At 45.6% G+C, this 19975-nt stretch overlaps 1 pseudogene; it reads left to right on the top strand.

The window, feature by feature from the left end:
- The first annotated feature begins 3556 nt into the window (after positions 1-3556).
- On the top strand, positions 3557-8359 carry LOC138357122 (zinc finger protein 271-like; annotated as a pseudogene).
- Positions 8360-19975: the final 11616 nt, after the last annotated feature.

The raw sequence follows: 19975 nt of genomic DNA, 5'->3' as shown, positions 1-19975 counted from the left end.
GTTTGGGCTCCTTGTAGCTGTTTGCGCTCCTTTGTAGCGGTTTGGGCTCCTTTGTAGCGGTTTGGGCTCCTTGTAGCGGTTTGGGCTCCTTGTTGCAGTTTGGGCTCCTTGCCGCCGGTTGGGCTCCTTGCCGCCGGTTGGGCTCCTTGCCGCCGGTTGGGCTCCTTGCCGCCGGTTGGGCTCCTTGCCACCGGTTGGGCTCCTTGCCGCCGGTTGGGCTCCTTGCCGCCGGTTGGGCTCCTTGCCGCCGGTTGGGCTCCTTGTCGCCGGTTGGGCTCCTTGTCGCCGGTTGGGCTCCTTCTCGCCGGTTGGGCTACTTCTCACCTTGTTGGGCTACTTTTCTTTCTCGTCCTGCGCATGCGCCGTGGGAGTTTGTTTTGGCTCTGGGCGGTGTGCACACGTGTTGTTCTGCATCCATTTCTCTCAGGGGGCTTTGCCTCTCGCTCTTTTCTTAATCCAATCCGTGCCCCGTTGCTTTGGGGGTGTTCTGGAGTGCCGCTGTGGGGAAGTCACAAGGTTTTTTTTCCTGCATTCTAGGGTGGGGAGCCTCCTTCGCTGCTCCCCTCCTCCTCTCCAGCATGGGCGCCCTGGCCGCCTCCGGCGGCTACGGACTCATAGGCTTGCGTCATGGCCCTTCAGAGCCTATGTTCTGCAGGTGGGTTGGTGCGGTATGGCGTCTCCTTCGTCCTGACGCTGTTTTTGTTTTTGGAAATAGGAATGGGTGTACATACATACTTGAGAACGTGGACCGTACCACCCGAGGTGCCTACTGCAGGGCTATTAGCCCATACAGGGCAGCTCTTGTTCTCTCCACCTGATTCCTTGCTCGGTTCACGGGTGTCTGTGGGTGGCCTCTTGGCCCTTCTGAGACGGCTCCTGCCTGTACTCCTCCTGCCCCTCTCCTATGCTTGTCTAACCTTGCTGGAGTTCAGGGCCCCGCCTCCATCTTGTTCCACGGTGCAACAGTGGGGGTGCCTGTTCGGTGGTACGTTTTCCTGTGTCGAGGGCGTTTTGTGCTCGCCTCCTTGTGCTTGCAGGATTGGGTTCTGGCTCTTTGGTTCCGCCTCTCCCCTGTCGTTTGCCTGTCGAGCGGATTCTGTGCTTCATGGGCGCTCTCGTTTCTGCTCTTGGGGCTGTGTATGGGGACAGCCCTAGTTGGGCTGCCTAATGTGTTCCTTCGATTGCCTGTTCCACTGCACACGTTTCTTCTACCGTCCCTGTGGCTCAGTTGGGTGCTCGGTTTCCGCCTGTGTCCCCTTGTGTGCCACTCATGTTCTGATTTATCTTTATCTTCTCTGTCGCTTCCTCGGGGAGTGTGGTGATGTTCTGCTGCGGTTTTGGTACTGCGGCTGCGTGTTGGGGTTGGTTGTGGCATTTTGTTCGGCCCTTCCGTGCTCCTTCTGGGGCCCCCCTTCCTTGCCGGTCTTGCTGTGCTGGGCCTGGATTTTCCATGTTCCTTGGATTCTCTGTCCTGTCCTCGTTGTCCTCTCCTTGTTGAGCTGGCTGGGGATGAGCTTGGGGTCTTCGTCTCGCCCCTCGCCTATCCTCCGATTTTGGTTCAAGTTCCAGAACCTAGTGGGCTCCCTTCCTTAGTGTTTTTCACGGCTGCCCCGGGGTTTTTCTTGACGCTGGGGCTTTGGGGGGGCTAACGTGAGGGGCCTCAGGCCCCGTTGGTCCCCGCCGGGGTATTTCTACCCCTCTGGGCGGGGCTTGCGGTTTTGTGGTGTGGGGTTTTTCTGTTCCCCCCTTTCCGCACGTGCTTTGTGGGCGTCGGCCCCTCCCTGGGCTCAGTTTCCTTGTCCATTGTGCCCTTTGCTTCCGTCCTGTCGGTGGGTGCTTTTCTACGGTCTTCGCCCCTTTTTTCCGGGACGGGCCTTCTCCTTCATGTCCCCCTCTTCTTGGGGTTTCTGCATGACTTTTGGTCTCGGGTGTGATGGGGTTTTTGTGCCTTCGTCCTTTGTGTTTGCTTCTTTTTGTTCTCGAAGGTTTGGGACGGTTTTGCTCCTTCCCGTTTTCTGGTACGTCTGTCGTCATTCGGTTGAGCTTCCCTCCGGTCTTTTCTAGGGCTTGTGGGTCCTATTCCAGGCAGTTTCTGGGTGTTTGGCCTTGTTCTTCTGTTCTTATCTCTTCTCTTAGCGCTGTCTCGGCGCTACTCATTTTCCTGAGAGCGATTTTGCTCCTCTTAATGAGTCTTTTCGCTCCTGCCCTTCTGCGGGATGTTGGTGCGGGGCGGCTCCTTATGTGGGTTCCTTCCCTGTCGGCTGCACTTGTGGCGGTGGACTTGCATGCTTGTGGCATTTTGGTTTTGGTCCTGCATTTTCTTTTCCCTCCTGGGGCTGTCATAGGATTGGCTTGCGGAGGATGTAGAGGCACTTGGGGCCGTTCCTGGGTCTGGCACCTTGGTTTCTGCTGCTAGCTTTCGGTATCGATGTTCCTTCTGTGCCGTTTCGCAGGCTGTCTCGTGCATTGTTTCACCTCCGGCCTGCTCATGCACTGCCTGTATCGTTCTGGTCTTTGGACAGGGTGCTCTCCTGATTTTCTTCTCCTTGGTTGTTGTGGCTCCTTCGGTTCAGGTTTGCTTTGTCTCTGCTCTCTTTTTATGTTGGCATTGGCCTCTGGGGGTCGTGTGGCAGAGCTTCATGCTCTTCTCAGGCGCAGTGGTTTTTGGCTCCTGTGGTCGTGGTCATAGGTCTCTTCGTCTGCAGCCGTTCTCCCTTTTTCTGGCGAATGATGTGCCTGCTGCTTTCCGGAGGGGTCCTTAGGTTGTCTCAACTTGGTGTTGAGGTGTGGTTCACCGACCGCCTCCCGGGTATGTCCCCTTGTTTTCTTAGGTAGTCTTTGGTGAATAAGCTCCGGGAAGCCGTAGGAGCTCCCCCCAGAAAACCAGCGTTAAATATAATGAAACGCCATTTTCTGGGTGAGTCCCGGAGGCTCGTCAGCGGTTTTTTCGCGGTTTTGATATCCAGCCTCAGAACTGGGGCGGGGATCACCGGCGCGGGGGTCTGGGGCTCCCCCTTCCCCCTCCCGGGGAGGGGGGAGTTGCGCAGACATGCGGCGGCGAGGCTCGTGTGACGTCATGCTTGTTAGTTCATTTTCCTGGGGGAGTTCTGTCCACTCGTTTGTCGATTTTTGTTGTTAACCAGAATAAGGGTTTGTTTTGTGGCGCTTACCTTTCTGGGTGCCTGTTCCGGTCGATGGCAGATATAGAATGCTCCAAATCACATGTGCAATTCTATGGGCCATTGCTTTCCATGCCTCTCTGAGGGGGGGCAAGGTTCTGGCTCATGGTCCCCGGTAGGCCTAGAACGCCACCCACATCGACTGATGCAAAATAGTTAGGGTATCCATATCAGCCATGGATAGCTCCGGGGAGCCTCCGGGACTCACCCAGAAAATGGCGTTTCATTACATTCAACGCTGGGTTTTTTTAATCAGATAGGGTTTGCTTTGGGGTACCTACCTTTCTTTGGTGCCTGTCTTGGTCGATGGCAGACATAGAATGCTTCCAACCTCACGAGGCTTTCTATAGGCCATTGCTCCTCGTGCCACTCTGAGGGGGGGCCTAGGTTCTGGTTTGTGGTCCCTGTTAGGCCTAAGAACTCCATTCACTTGGCTGATGCCACGGTCTAATTCACTCATATCAGTCCGGATAGCTCCAGGGAGCCTCTGGTCTCACCCAGAAGATGGCATTTCATTACATCAATGCTGGTCTTTTAGGTCCAGATAGACAGTTGGCCAACCATCTCTTTCCTGTAGAATCTCTGTGATTCATAAAAACTAAGTAGATTTGTTACACAGGATCTTCCTGTTCGAAAACCATACCGTCCGTCCATTATGATGTCATTATTGTATTCTCCAGGTGTTCTACCCATTGTTGTGTTAACAACAATGGATCAACCCATTTGGTGTTAGCTATTTTTTTCTAATGTTTTAACTACCATACTTGTTAATGATACGGGTTTATAATTTAGAGGGTCTTCTCGGATACCATTTTTGTAGATTGGAATTATGTTTGCCTTTTTCTATATACTGTATCTGCTAAGATTCCAGTGCGCAGGGATTTGTACCTGTTAGCAGTATGCTGGCTTCTATATTTTACCTATACTGTATATCTTTGTTTTATTTGGAGAAAGAACCATTATAGTATTGGAATTATTAAAAAAAAATCCTATTTGGGAAATCTTTACTAGATTTCAAAGATTCTGTATTTGGTATTTGTTGACTTTAAACGATTTGGTAATCTCTCAATCCTTTCTTTCACAGCTCCTACAGTCACCAGAAGAATAATACCTGCAGTGTCAGGACCCAGTGGTATTGAATAATACCTGCAGTGTCAGGACCAAGTGGTATTGAATAATACCTGCAGTGTCAGGACCCAGTGGTATTGAATAATACCTGCAGTGTCAGGACCCAGTGGTATTGAATAATACCTGCAGTGTCAGGACCCAGTGGTATTGAATAATACCTGCAGTGTCAGGACCCAGTGGTATTGAATAATACCTGCAGTGTCAGGACCCAGTGGTATTGAATAATACCTGCAGTGTCAGCATCCACACACACTGTCAGATATACTGCATACGTGTTGTCAGCAGCATTATGAAACACATTATGGTGTAAGAAATACTACATGTAGATGGGTAAGACTGTCTTCAGCACACTCATGTGAATGACTATATGTATTATCAATATGTCATGCATTATTAACATCTCATGCACTATGGTAACAAAGAAAATGTGTATTTAAATTAAATTTGGTGTATCATTAATTTTAAAATCTCAGTATTAGTTCATTGTGAATGTGGTACAGTATTGTTTTTAATACTATTGTTTGGCAAGAAAACATATTAAGATTTTCAAATTAATTATTTTTATAATTAGGTTCTAATATAAAAAAGTTTAATATATATTTTCAGTTTTAAAACATTACATACTTTTTCTCATATGGGAGCCATTGTAAATGTTGAGAAAGCATTTAAAATAAATAATCTTTATACTGTATAGTAATTATGAATTTTTCCTTAGGTAATTTGCTCTTACGCTCAAAAGGCTCTCCAAATAAGATAATATATCAGTGTTCTTAATGCTCAGAATTTATTTATTTATTTACATATTTACATGAATGGTATAGGGGATTTAAAAATAACAATGTGCATGGTACATTGGATCAGTAAGTTCTTGTAAAAATCACATACATATATTTTTGCAAATGACAGACCACATGAGGGTCCACTGTACCTGACTCTTGTGCTGTGGTTATATTTATAATAAGACATCCATCAGTTCTGTGGTTATATTTATAATAAGACATCCATCAGTTCTGTGGTTATATATATAATAAGACATCCCTCAGTTCTGTGGTTATATATATAATAAGACATCCCATAGTTCTGTGGTGATGTTTATAATAAGGTTCTGTAGTGAAACATCTTAATACTGTGGCTGTATTTATAATAAACCATCCCTCTCTGCTGTTGCTATATGTACAGTATGATAAAACAGTATAATTATAAATAAATTTATAATATATTTAATTTTCCTATACAAAGACATTTTGCTAAATCTTAAAAAAAAAAAAAATTGCCACAAGATTTGTTTGTAATGTTTACAAAGTTATACACGGACACTAACTTTCCTGCTGGTGAACGCATGTGGAGACGTAGATTTGTATGTTTGCTTTTACACTTGCTGATTCACAGGAAATATTGTAGAGTATATTTTATGTCTAGCACATTTTATAATATAATAAGCACAATATTATCTTACTATTTATGAATAATACCAGTGGTTTACATATTGTAACTTTTTTCCATTCTCTTGTGTCTTTGACAAGTAATTAAATTGCTTTATATTCCTACAAAAGTTAGATTATTCCAATTGCTTATCTGATATTGAGTGCCATCTGTTGACAACAGAGTTAACACTATAACCTCTGTGCTCTATTCTGGTTACTCTATACTGATTACTATGTAGTTACTTGAATTATTTATGTATCCGACAGTCCAAGTGTTTTTGGCATCTCTTAACAATATTTGCTTTAGTAATAAATAAAAGCTCATGCATTTAAAATTATATAAAAAATATATTACTAAGATTTATAAAGAACACAACAATTTATAAAGGAGACAAATACTAGTAATAATTGTCTACAAGACTTAACTAATGAAATGTAGAATATTTCATTAGATAATACTTGCTTTTTGGATCAAATAGCTGTAAAGGTTTATACAATCAAGAAAACTGTACAAATATTTATTCAAAAGAAAAATGTCATCAGTGTTGAATGTTTAAAATTATATTATGAAAACATCTCGCATAATAGCATACAAAACATTTAGAGAAAAAAAATAAATACATTACTACTACTTTAGTAGTAGTAATGTACTACAACTACTTTAAAAAATATCAAAATATAAATAAGTGACCGTTCAGGAGAAAAGTCATATCACTGTAGAATGTGTCTGAAAGACTTTAAAAATAAATTATGGTTAATAACACACACACAAGGATTCATAAAGGAGAGAAACAATATCACTGTTCAGTATGTCAAAAAAACTTTACATGGAAATCAAGTCTAATAACACACATGAGGATTCATACAGGAAGGAACCCATATCACTGTTCAGAGTGTCAAAAAAACTTTACACGAAAATCATCTCTAATAGCACACATCAGGATTAATACAGGAGAGAAACCATATCACTGTTCAGTATGTCAAAAAGACTTTTCACATAAATCATCTCTAATAACACACATGAGGATTCATACAGGAGAGAAACCATATCACTGTTCAGAATGTCAAAAAGACTTTTCACTTAAATCAAATCTAATAACACACATGAGGATTCATACAGGAGAGAAACCATATCACTGTTCAGAATGTCAAAAAGACTTTTCACAAAAATCATTTCTAATAACACACATAAGGATTCATACAGGAGAGAAACCATATCACTGTTCAGAATGTCAAAAAGACTTTTCACTTAAATCAAATCTAATAACACACATGAGGATTCATACAGGAGAGAAACCATATCACTGTTCAGAATGTCAAAAAGACTTTTCAAAAAAATCATCTCTAATAACACACATGAGGATTCATACAGGAGAGAAACCATATCACTGTTCAGAATGTCAAAAAGACTTTTCACAAAAATCATATCTAAGAAAACACATGAGGATTCATACAGGAGAGAAACCATATCACTGTTCAGAATGTCAAAAAGACTTTTCACAAAAATCATATCTAATAACACACATGAGGATTCATACACGAGAGAAACCATATCTCTGTTCAGAATGTCAAAAAGACTTTTCACAAAAATCATTTCTAATAACACACATGAGGATTCATACAGGAGAGAAACCATATCACTGTTCAGAATGTCAAAAAGACTTTTCACTTAAATCAAGTCTAATAACACACATGAGGATTCATACAGGAGAGAAACCATATCACTGTTCAGAATGTCAAAAAGACTTTTAAAAAAAATCATCTCTAATAACACACATGAGGATTCATACAGGAGAGAAACCATATCACTGTTCAGAATGTCAAAAAGACTTTTCACTTAAATCAACTCTAATAACACACACGAGGATTCATACAGGAGAGAAACCATATCACTGTTCAGAGTGTCAAAAAGACTTTAAACAAAAATCAAATCTAATAAAGCACATTAGGATTCATACAGCATAAGTCATTTGAATATTGTCAAAAACACACAGAAATCACAATAGTGTGATGCATCAATGAACAAATCCACAAGGACCGTGACGAGGATTTGAACCTACGTCTTAGATCATCGCAGACGCTGCCTTATCGACTGAGCTACGACATGCTAAAAAGAGTTGAAACCAGAAGTTTTACTGAACTTACTTGAATCCTGCAGCCTCTCCGAGACACAAACCAGGGTTTTACACAACTCCCCCATGTCAATAGGCCGTTCTACCTCTTCTGACGGTTCGAATCCTCGTCACGGCCCTTGTGGATTTGTTCATTGAAGCAACACGCTATTGTGATTTGCGTGTGTAATGAAGTAAGGGGAAGAGGTAGAACAACCAAAGAACTCCCTCCCAAAAGAAAACAATAAAACTTACTTGGCATGGTTATTACTTTCTCTTTTCCCCTCCAGCTTTTACTGCGCATAACTCTACTGCTCTCTTGATCTGTCGTGATATTCCCTTCATCCCCCGACTTTTTCAGTCACCCATTCAGTGTTTTGTGGTCCGTATCTTTGTGAGTAAATGGTATACAGTCTGTTCCGTTTATCTCCCCTCAAATTTTACGCTTTCTCTTCATGATCCTAAACACCTGTTGGACTCTTTACCAGAGCCTGTGCTCCTTTTGGATGATTTTAACTGTCAGTATACCGTCTGGGGAGAAATTCTGACAAACACCCGGGGATGCCTTCTTGAACCATTTGTGCTCACTTCTCTTCATTTATAACTAGTGAATTCTGGCAAACCCACTCATGTTGATTCCCCACCCTTTCCTGTATTGATCTTTCTGCTCATCTTCTCTTTATATGGACTTCACCTGGCGGGTTCTTGATGACCTACATAACAGTGACCTTTTCCCCATCCTTCTCACTTTTCTTTTCTTCTCACCCTCCCCTCTCCTTCCCTAGGTGGAAGTTTGACAAGGCTGTTTGGAACCTCTTTACCTTTGTGTTACTCTTTCCAACCTCTTTGATTTTCCTCTTTCCCGAGCCCCCCTCCTCCTTTCATGATAGTTTTTGATGCTGCCCTCCTCGCTCTACCTCCCGGGGTTCACAGAAGTGCGTTCCCTGGTGGAATGCAGCCTGTGCTCAGGCTGTCCACTGTAAGCGTGCGGCCTGGAAGAAACACCGTTGTTGATGGACGCCTGATTCTTTGCTTTTGCGTCAGAAGTCAAGTGTAGTGGCCCGTAGGGCCATCTGTATGACTAAGAGTGAGAGTTGGAGATCTTTCATTTCCACTATTATGTCTAACACCCCTCTGCCCCTGATCTGGGAGGAAATCTGCAAGTTAGTGGGTAAGTTTTTTCCAGATGTCTTGCCAGTTCTTCACCTCTGTGGTTCTATTGTGGCAGATCCGGTCTCGGTCAAAACCGAACTGGGTTCACACTTTTCAACTGTTAGCTCCGATTCTCATCTTCCTCCTTTCCTTACTCTTAAGCCTCTTCTTGAATCTTGTCACTTAGATTTTCAAACGCCTCTTCATCTTCTCTATAACGCTCCTCTCTCTCTCAGAACTCCAGTCTGCCCTGGCCTTCTGCGGTTCTACAGCGGCGGGTTCATTTGATATTCATTATGTAATACTTTGACATCTCCCTCAATACATATTTCAGTATTTCCTGAATGTTTATAACAGTGTCTGGGAGTTGTCATCAGTTCCCAAGGACTGACTTGAGGCGGTTATTCTTCCTATTTGAAAACCTAGTTCTCTGTGGTCATTCCCTAAAGACTTTCGCTCCATTGCTTTAATGAGTTGTGTCTGCAACCTCTTTAAATGTATGGTCAGTGTCTGTCTGATATGGTTCTTGGAATGCTATCGCCCCCCCCTCTCTCCTCAATTTGGCTTTCGCAAGTGTTGCTGCATGACTGATGTCCTCCTGAACTTAGAGGTCTATGTTTGTACTACCTTTGCTGTGAAGACCTTCGTGGTTGCAGTCCTTTTGGACCTGGAAAAGGCGTATGACACCACCAGGAGATACCACATTCTGTTCCAACTCTGTTCTTTTGGCCTTCGTGGCAATCTCCCTCTCTAACTCAAGATCTTCCTCTCTTGTCGTTCCCTTAGAATGAGATTCTAAGGGAACCTCTCTGCCTCTTTTCGGCAATACGAAGGTGTACCTCAAGGTTGTGTTCTGAGCACTACTATTTTCCTGGTAACCCTCAATGGTCTTCTTTCCTCCCATCTCTCTGGCATTTTCTCAGCTTTCTATGTTGATGATCTTACCCTCTGCTGTCAAGGTGATGACTCGCCTTTTCTCCAATGGCGGCTTCAACCTGCGATTGATACCATGTCGTCCTGGGCCACCAATCATGGCTTCAAGTTCTCTCCAACTAAGACTTGTGCTATGACCTTTACTTGGAAGCAGGTCGTTCTTCGACCCCACTCTGTCCTCTTTATAGTAATCCTCTTTTATAAAGGATTCTGTTAAACTTTTTGAGTTAATCTTTGACACTTGCTTGTCTTAATCACCCCTTATCTCTTACCTTCGAGTTGAATGCTTCAAAGCCCTTAACTTACTTAAGGTCTTGTCCCATACTTCCTGGGGAGCTGAAGGGCGCATGCTGCTTGCTCTCTTTACATTCCTTTCTCATGCTGTCTAAACTCAATTACGGCTGTCCTGCTTACTCTTCTGCCTCCCCCCTCCCTGTTCAGCTCGTTGATGCCATGAGGGGGGCTTAGTGGGCGGCTGCTGGAGTGTAATGCTCCTTGGGACACTCCTCTGCCCTTTTGTAGCCTTGTGCTCCTGCTGCTATCCTCTCTAATTGTGCTGAACAACTTTTCCTTTTCCTTCTGTTTCGTTTTTCTCCCCCCTCTTCTCCTATCTGCTTGTCGTTTCCTGCCGACCTTTTGCTTGTTTTGGTTATTCCTTTGGACTACTTCTATTTTGACGCCCGGGTGCTTGAGGAGGCGTACTCCTGCACCCGTAGAACTGTAGTACCCAAAGTCGAGAGCGAGGGGAACCTTTAATTGTCAATCCTCCTTTCATCACTGAACATGATCTCGACAGACTGACGGTTCTTAAGGTGGCGTTCGTGGGGCATATACTCACGACACAGCTCTAGGAGGCCCCGGCATGATCAGCAATAGCTTCTTGTTGGGTGTCCTGCCTCTAACTGTGGCTCCATGGTGGGTGTGGGGGCACATATGCGAATGAATGTTTCTTTTTCGTCCTCATGTTAAATTCTGTTTCTCCTTTACCTTCTCAGGCTCGTGGGGTGGGCGACCGAGCCCCCGAGTCTGTCCGTGTTGGAAGACCGGGCTCTGTAGCCTCCACTGCATTGGGCCCCGACCTTGCTCCTCCTTTGGCCAGAATGTTTTGGCATTTTGGCAGTAATGTGCATTTACAAAGTGAAATGTAATTCTGATCAGCTTCCATATATACTTTATACACATTCATATACATACACACACACATATATACATATATACATACATATATACACACATACACATACACTTGCATTCACATACATTTGTCTCTCTTACTCTGACAGGGTGAGATGCTGATAGAGAAACTAGTGTGCAATTAATTGCTTAATCACTGAAGGTGATTAAGCACCATGGCTTAATCACTGAAGGTGATTAAGGTGCTTTTACAAGCTCAGGTTATATAGTTACATCACATACATGCATTGTATAATTGATACATTACATGGTTAATCTTGGGTACAAGTCCAATATATCATCAAGTGTTCCAGTACTCATATAGTAATTACACAGTTCAGCATACCTTAGCCCAGGAGGGCGAAAGTCAGTGAATCTACAATATAATGTTCAAGAGAGTGCATGTTTTCTCTTTCACAAAGTTGACACATTGTGTACTCGACATTTGGGTTTTGAGAAAGCTGCCAGATACGTCTATATCCCAGGCGTATTCTGGCCCCTATAACATCACATTGCCAGGTTCTTGTTCTATAGTCCCATATATGTGAATGTCTCCTCACGATATCCATCATAATATTTAATGCTACAACTTTCAGGTCTTTGTGAATTTGTTAGGTTGGTGAGATCTGCATTAGATATTTGTTTAAGTATTCTCTTTGTCACTGCTAATGAAACACCCATATCAATTTCTACCACTGGTTTTCTACAGGCTTTCTTTGCAAGCATATCAACAGTGTCATGCCTTGAGATGCCAACATGTGATGGTATCCATAGGAATTTAATTTCAAATCTGTTTTCTTTAGCAGCTAAAACATTCATTCGAATATCACTGACTATTTTCTAGGTGTCACTACTATGTGCGTTCAATGCCAGGAGTGCACTCTGCGAGTCACAGTATAAAAGTCCACTGCCTTTGTCTTTTAAAAATTCAGTGGCAAGGTATATGCCTGCAAGTTCGGTTTGAGTTGTACTTGCCCAGTCATTGACGTGCTTCATTGCTGTATGTGTTCAAATATATTACATGCACATTCGGTACATCGTCCACATTCTTCTACAGAGCCGTCGGTATAGCACTGATACACATCGTTACCCATACTCTGAGTACTTTCAGTGATGCTTTTCAGTGTTAACTGTTTTAATAATGTAGAGTGCACATTATCCTAATTGCATTGTCCCTCTTACGGTCGTGCACATCCTTGTTGAATGTCCTGACTTCCGGGACGAGCTTGTGTCTTGTTTTCCGACCGTCCCTCGGTGTTGTTTGTATCTTAATGGTATTCTTGGTGACTCGGATACTTTTGATATCGTTCGCCTTATGCGTTTCTGTTCTCGTATTAGCGTCCTTGGTGATATTTAGCGCCCTCTGGTTATCCCACACATTTGATAGTGCTACATAACCTTCACGGTTTGGTGCCTTCTTTTTGATAATTACTTACTTCTGCCTTTCCCTCAACTCTTCGTCGTCTTGATGCTCTTCACTGTACTAGGCTACGCCTCAGTTCTGGTGTCTTTCGTTTGATTCCTACCCAGAGCCTGTATGTTGTAACCGGCATCCTGTGTCTACAGGATCAGTGTGATCATTACTGTCTTCACTACTTTGCGCGGTCCCTACAACACCCTCACTCTTGCTAATGTCGTACTTTGACCATTACCCCTCCTGTAGACCCTGTTCCCTTTCACCACCTTCCCCTTTCTGTGTGACTGTCTTGCTGGCAAAGTTCTCTCTCTCGGATCGTCTTGCAAATGTTTTTCCTTGTGTCATTCCATCTTTGCCCCTATAGTGGGTCCCTATTCCTAAGTTTTGACCCCACATGAGTAAAGCTTTTACCCCTCCTACAGTTCTGAAACGAATTTTCCTTGCTCACTTTTATTCACACTCCTGCTTTATCTCCATCTTCACAGATGTATCCAAGTCTGCCGATGATGTAGGCTACTCTGTTGTATTTCCTGAGTGCACCTGTGTCGCCTGCCTCTGGAGGCATCTTCATGGCAGAACTCAATGTAATTTTGAATGCTCATCGTGAACTGCTTTCTCGCTGTCAATCTTCCTTTGTTGTAGTAGACTCGCAGTGCCCTAATGGCTCTGGAATCCTCTAATCCTGTCCATCCTGTAGTCGTCGAAATTCAATAATGACAGTTTCTTATCTCCTGTAGATTTCAGACAGTCGAGTTTTGCTGGGTTCCCAGTCAAATAGGCGTTTCCTTAAATGCACGTGCTGATGCTGTTGCGAAGGAGGCTAGCCGCACTTGACCCATTTCCCGCAAAGGTGTTCCTTATTTCGACTTCTACCCAGTTATTCATTCCTCAATCCTTGCCCGGTGACAGGATCACTGATCTTCTGTTACTGGTAACAAGCTGTGTGCTCTTAAGGGTAGCATGTCACCACGGCCTTTCTCTTACCACCAAAACCGGCGGTGGGAAATGGCTCTCGCGAGATTATGTATTGGTCATACCCGTTTAACCACTTAACTGCGCCAACCGAGTATTCTCGGTTGGCGCAGTGCTGCGCCAACCTCGAGAAAACTCTTTGATTTTTCGGTACCAATTCTAAATGTGTACGAGGTTGGTTGTGTACGAAATGGACTCTTAGGACCTCCAGTGAGAGGCAGCCATCTTGGAAAAAATTCCCAGAATGCCCTAGGGCTGCTGGCTGGGTTAGTACTGAATAAGCAACCATGGGTGTCGCACGTGCCTCTGGTTCCCAAACACCTGTCTGTGGTGGTGTTGAAAGATCATGCTCTGTCAGTGAAATTCAAACCTTATTGTTTTAAGAACATTAGGGTCATAATATTGGTGAAGCTATGCACAATAAGGACCTAACGCAAAGGTTGGATGCAAGTGATACAGCACCTATGTGGATGATACAGCAAGCGTATCCAGTTGTAGCTCTGAGCGTCACCCTTGCAATCCTATGCTATCTACAATATATTTAGATGATACATAGACGAATCGTTTTCTGCCTTCAGTGATGATGCATCTGATACAAGTAGCATAGATGAACAGTGTTAGCGGCTTCCATGGTGGTGTTTTCCATAGATATTTTCAAGAATACCTGAATCTCTTCCTAACTGACGGACACTTTGAGGCTAGCTGAATCTCTTTCTGACTGACAGACACTCGTGAGGCAAACTGAATCTTTTCCTGTGAGGGATCATACAAAGCGACCTTTTCAAGACTACCTTACAAATTGATCTTTTTCCATAACCTTTTCAATACTACCTTATGCTTTACAAGCTTGGCCCCCTCCCGGCTCAGCTTGTTGATGCCGTGAGGGGGCTTAGTGGGCGGCTGCCGGAGTGTGATGCTCCTTGGGGCAGTCCTCTGTCCTTTTGTAGCCTTGTGGTCCTGCTGCCGTCCTCTCCAATTGTGCTGAGCGACTTTTCCTTTCCATTCTGTTTCGTTTTTCTCTCCCCTCTTCTCCTATCTGCTTGTCGTTTCCTGCCGACCTTTTGCTTGTTTTGGTTATTTCTTTAGACTTCCTCTATTTTGACGCCCGGGTGCTTGAGGAGGCATACTCTTGCACCTGTAGAACTGTAGTACCCAACGTCGAGAGCGAGGGGAACATTTTATTGTCAATCCCCCTTTCGTCACTGAACCCGATCTCGACGGACTGTCGGTTCTTAAGGTGGCGGTTTGTGGGGCGTATACTTGTGACGCACCCCTAGGTGGCCCAGGCATGATCGGCTATAGCGTCTTGTTGGGTGTCCTGCCTCTAATTGTGGCTCCATGGTGGGTGTGGGGGGACTCCTTGCCAGAGCTTGTGCTCCTGCTGGATGATTTCAATTGTCATCATTCCCTTTGGGGTGATGTTCTGATGAACACCCGGGGTCGCCTTCTTGAGATGTTTATCCTCTCTTCTTCCCTGTCTCTTCTGAATTCTGGTGAGCCCATGCATTTGGACTCTCGGACTCGCACCCTTTCCGGTCTTGATCTTTCTCTTTGCACTTCTTCTCTTTACTTAGATTTCAAGTGGCAGGTTCTTGATGACCTCCATGGCAGTGACCATTTCCCCATCCTTGTTTCCTTTTTCTCTTTTCGCCCTCCCCTCTCCTTCCCTAGGTGGCAGTTTGCTAAGGCAGACTGGACCCTATTTACCCTCAGTGCTGCTCTCTCTGACCTCTCCCTTCTGCCTCTCTCTCGCGCTCTCCTCCTTTTTCATGACACTGTCTTCAACGCTGCCCTCCGCTCTATTCCTCGTTCTTCCTCTCGGGGTCCACGGAAGTGTGTTCCCTGGTGGAATGCGGACTGTGCTCGGGCTGTCCGCTGTAAGCGTGCAGCCTGGAAGAGGCACCGTCGTAGGCAGACGACCGATTCTTTTCTTTTCTTTCGGAAAGCGAGTGCGGTGGCCCGTAGGGCCATCCGTACGGCTAAACGTGAATGTTGGGCATCTTATGTCTCAACAATTACGTCCGAAACCCCTCTGGCCCAGATCTGGAAGCGTATCCGCAAGATAGCGGGTAAGTTCGTTCCCGATGTTTCACCGGTCCTTCACCTCCATGATACTCTTGTGGCGGACCCGTTGCAGGTCGCTTCCGAACTGGGTTCCCACTTTTCTTCTGTTAGCTCTGGTCTTCATCTTCCCCAATCTTTCCTTCTTCGTAAACCTGTCCTTGAGTCTCGTCCTTTAGATTTCTGCACTCATCTTCAGCTTCCCTATAATGATCCCTTCTCTCTCTCTGAACTTCGTTCTGCCCTGGCCCTCTGCGGTTCTACGGCGGCGGGCTCCGATGGTATTCATTATGAGATGCTTCGCCATCTCCCTCCGAGCACGTCTCAGTATTTACTGAGTCTGTATAATCGGATCTGGGAGTCGTCGTCAGTCCCTGAGGACTGGCTCGATGCCGTTGTCCTCCCTGTTCGCAAACCGGGGTCTCTGGGTACTTCCCCTAAGGACTTTCGCCCTATTGTTCTCACAAGTTGTGTCTGCAAACTCTTTGAACGTATGGTTAACGTTCGTCTGATGTGGTTCCTGGAACACCATCACCTCCTCTCCCCTTCTCAATTTGGTTTCCGCAAGTGCCGCAGCACGACAGATGTCCTGGTGAACTTGGAGGTACTGCTTTTGCTGCAAAGACCTCCGTTGTTGCCGTCCTTTTTGACCTGGAAAAGGCTTACGACACCACTTGGCGTTATCATATCCTATCTCAACTTCATTCTTTTGGCCTTCATGGTCATCTCCCTCTCTTTCTCCGCAGCTTCCTCTCTCGTCGTTCCTTTCGGGTGCGCCTTGGTACCGCTCTCTCTCCCTCTTTTCAGCAATACGAAGGTGTGCCCCATGGTAGTGTTCTGAGCACTACTCTTTTTCTGGTTGCCCTCAATGGTCTTCTTTCCTCTCTTCCTTCTGGTGTCTTCTCCGCTCTCTATGTCGATGATCTTACCCTTTGTTGTCAGGGTGATGATTCGCCTCTCCTTCAACACCGGCTTCAACTTGCAATTGATGCCGTGTCGTCTTGGGCCACAGATCATGGCTTCAAGTTCTCTACTTCTAAGACTTGTGCCATGACTTTTACGCGGAAACGGGTTGTTCTTCGTCCCTCTTTGTCACTTTATGGTCATCCCCTTGAATACAAAGATTCCGCGAAGCTTTTGGGGTTATTCCTTGACACTCGTTTGTCTTGGTCTCCCCATATCTCTTACCTCCGTGTTGAGTGCTCTAAGGCCCTTACCCTCCTTCGGGTCTTCTCCCATACTTCTTGGGGGGCAGATAGGCGCACTCTCCTTGCTTTACATTCCTCTCTCGTCCTGTCTAAGCTCGATTATGGTTGCCCTGCTTACTCGTCTGCTTCTCCTTCTACTCTTCGCCGTCTTGATGCTTTGCACCATACTGGGTTGCGCCTCAGTTCTGGTGCCTTTCGTTCGACTCCCATCCTTAGCTTGTATGTTGACACTGGCTTCCTGTCTCTCCAGGACCGCCGTGATCGCTACTGTCTTCGCTATCTTGCGCGGTCCTTGCAACATCCTTCCTCTCGCCTCTGTCGTGCTTTAACTTTTACCCCTCCTGCGGTTCCTGTTCCTCTTCACCACCTCCCTCTTTCTGTCCGGTTATCTCGCCTACAGGATTCTCTTTCCGTTCGTATTTCTGATGTTTCTCCTCATGTTGTTTCTTCTTTGCCCCCGTGGAGGGTCCCTCTTCCGCGGCTTTGTACATCCTTGACCCGTATCACTAAAGCTTTTACCCCTCCTACGGTTCTAAAACGCCTTTTCCTCGAGCACTTTTCTTCTCACTCCCGCTCCGTTTCTGTCTTCACCGATGGGTCTAAGTCAGCGGACGGTGTTAGCTACTCTGTTGTTTTTCCTGATCGCACTTATATGTGTCGCTTGCCTCCGGAGACTAGCATCTTTACAACGGAACTTTATGCTATTCTCTATGCTCTTCGTCTCCTGCTTTCTCGTTGTCAGTCTTCCTTTGTAGTTGTTGTTGACTCTCGTAGTGCCCTCATGGCTCTCGGGTCCTTTAATCCGGTTCATCCAGTAGTTGTCGAGATCCAGCATTGGTTGTTTCTTGTTCACAGTAAATTTAAGTCGGTTGAGTTTTGTTGGGTTCCCAGCCATATTGGTGTGTCTTTAAATGAGCGTGCGGATGCTGCCGCCAAGGAAGCTGTCCGCTCTTGTCCCATCTCTCGTAAAGGCATTCCGTATTCCGACTTTTACCCGGTTATCCATTCCTCTGTCCTTACCCGTTGGCAGGTTTCTTGGTTGTCTGTTACTGGTAACAAGCTACGTACTCTTAAATGTTGTGTTTCCTCGTGGCCGTCCTTCCATCGTAACCGGCGGTGGGAAACAGCTCTGGCGAGGTTGCGTATTGTCCATACTCGCTTAACCCATGGTCACTTGATGGAGCGCCGCCCTGCTCCTTATTGTCCTAGTTGCATTGTCCCTCTTACGGCTATGCATGTCCTTCTTGAATGTCCTGACTTCCAGGACGAGCGTGTGTCTTCCTTTCCGACCGCCCCTCGCGGTCACCTGTCCCTCGATAGAATTCTTGGTGACTCGGATACTTTTGATATCGTTCGCCTTATGCGTTTTTGTTCTCGTATTGGCATCCTTGGTGATATTTAGCGCCCTCTGATTATTTTGCGTATTTGATGGTGCTACATAGCCTTAGCGGTTTGGTGCCTTCTTTTGATAATTACTTACTTACTTCCTTGGCCCCTACTTTTGCCTCTATCGCTCCTTCCCCTCCCATTTCGGTGGTTGCGCCTCCTGTTCCTGCTATGGAGGTTTCTTTGGCCCCCGCTTCCCTCTCGGTTGCTGCCCTTTCTGAGTTGCGCTCCCCTCTTTCTCCTCCCCCTCTTCCTGCTGCTGCCCTTGACTGCTCCTCTCGGTTGCCTCCTCCGGACCCCACCTGTCCACCTCTGATCTATTCTCCCGCTTCCTTCCCTCCGTCTTTGCTCAGTTTACCCATGCCCCCTAACCCTGACTTTGCTGACCCTGATCCCGACCCTGACATTCTTTAATGTGCTGTGTTGCTCTTTCGCCTTCGTTTCTTCCTTGTTCTCTGTTGTTGTCCTTTCTCTTCTCGTCGATGTCTATTCTTCAATGGAACGTTCGAAGTTATTATGCCAATTTCCTTGAACGCCAACTTCTGATTTCGCGGTTTTTGCCCCTTTGTGTCTGTTTCCAGGAGCCGATGCTTGGTGCTCGTCCTGGTCGTTTTCGTGGCTTTTCCTTTCTCTCCCCCCCCTCCAGAACAGGTGGGGCTCCTAACTCTTCTGCTCTCTTGATTTGCTCTGATGTTCCCTTTGTCCCCTTACTTTTTCCTTAGTCTCTCCATTCTAATGCTGCTCGTATCTTTGTGGGGAAATGGTACACTGTTCCATTTATCTCCCCCTGAGTGTCCTGCTTTCTCTTCCTGATCTGAAACACTTACTGGACTCCTTGCCAGAGCCTGTGCTCCTGCTGGGTGATTTCAATTGTCATCATTCCCTTTGGGGTGATGTTCTGATGAACACCCGGGGTCGCCTTCTTGAGATGTTTATCCTCTCTTCTTCCCTGTCTCTTCTGAATTCTGGTGAGCCCATGCATTTGGACTCTCGGACTCGCACCCTTTCCGGTCTTGATCTTTCTCTTTGCACTTCTTCTCTTTACTTAGATTTCAAGTGGCAGGTTCTTGATGACCTCCATGGCAGTGACCATTTCCCCATCCTTGTTTCCTTTTTCTCTTTTCGCCCTCCCCTCTCCTTCCCTAGGTGGCAGTTTGCGAAAGCGGACTGGAACCTCTTTACCCTCAGTGCTACTGTCTCTGTCATGAAAAAGGAGGAGAGAGCGAGGGAGAGGCAGAAGGGAGAGGTCACTGTCTTCGACGCTGCCCTCTGCTCTATTCCTCGCTCTTCCTTTCAGGTTACACAGAAGTGCGTTCCCTGGTGGAATGCAGACTGTGCTCGGGCTGTCCGCTGTAAGCGTGCAGCCTGGAAGAGACACCGCCGTCAGCATATGGCCGATTCTTTTCTTTTCGTTTGGAAGGTGAGTGTGGTGGCCCATAGGGCCATCCGTACAGCTGAACGTGAATGTTGGGCATCTTATGTCTCCTCCATTACATCTGTTATATATGGGGAGTGTTTGTACTATGGGGCCTAGTATTATCTGGATGTAGGGGCAGTAGTAAGCATTAAGAGTTATCAATGTGGGAGATCTAAAAGGCCCGGCCCCTAAATAAAACTATAAGCAGTGCTGAATACTTGGCTATACACAAGGTCAGTCTAGAGGTTGATTTAAGATCTACACAGGAAGAACTGAAACTCTTACTTCACTTATTTATTAACCCCTTAACAACCCCCCATATACATTCACACCAATATCAAAAATAATAATTACTTTACCACACTATCTTACGTTAAAAGCCTTGGTCCACATAAGCAGGACACAAGGTTTTAC

Source organism: Procambarus clarkii, chromosome 76 (assembly GCF_040958095.1).
Source record: "Procambarus clarkii isolate CNS0578487 chromosome 76, FALCON_Pclarkii_2.0, whole genome shotgun sequence".
Lineage (NCBI taxonomy): Eukaryota > Metazoa > Arthropoda > Malacostraca > Decapoda > Cambaridae > Procambarus > Procambarus clarkii.
The sequence above is the reverse complement of the archived record's forward strand: the minus strand, read 5'-3'. Positions and strand labels throughout refer to the sequence as shown.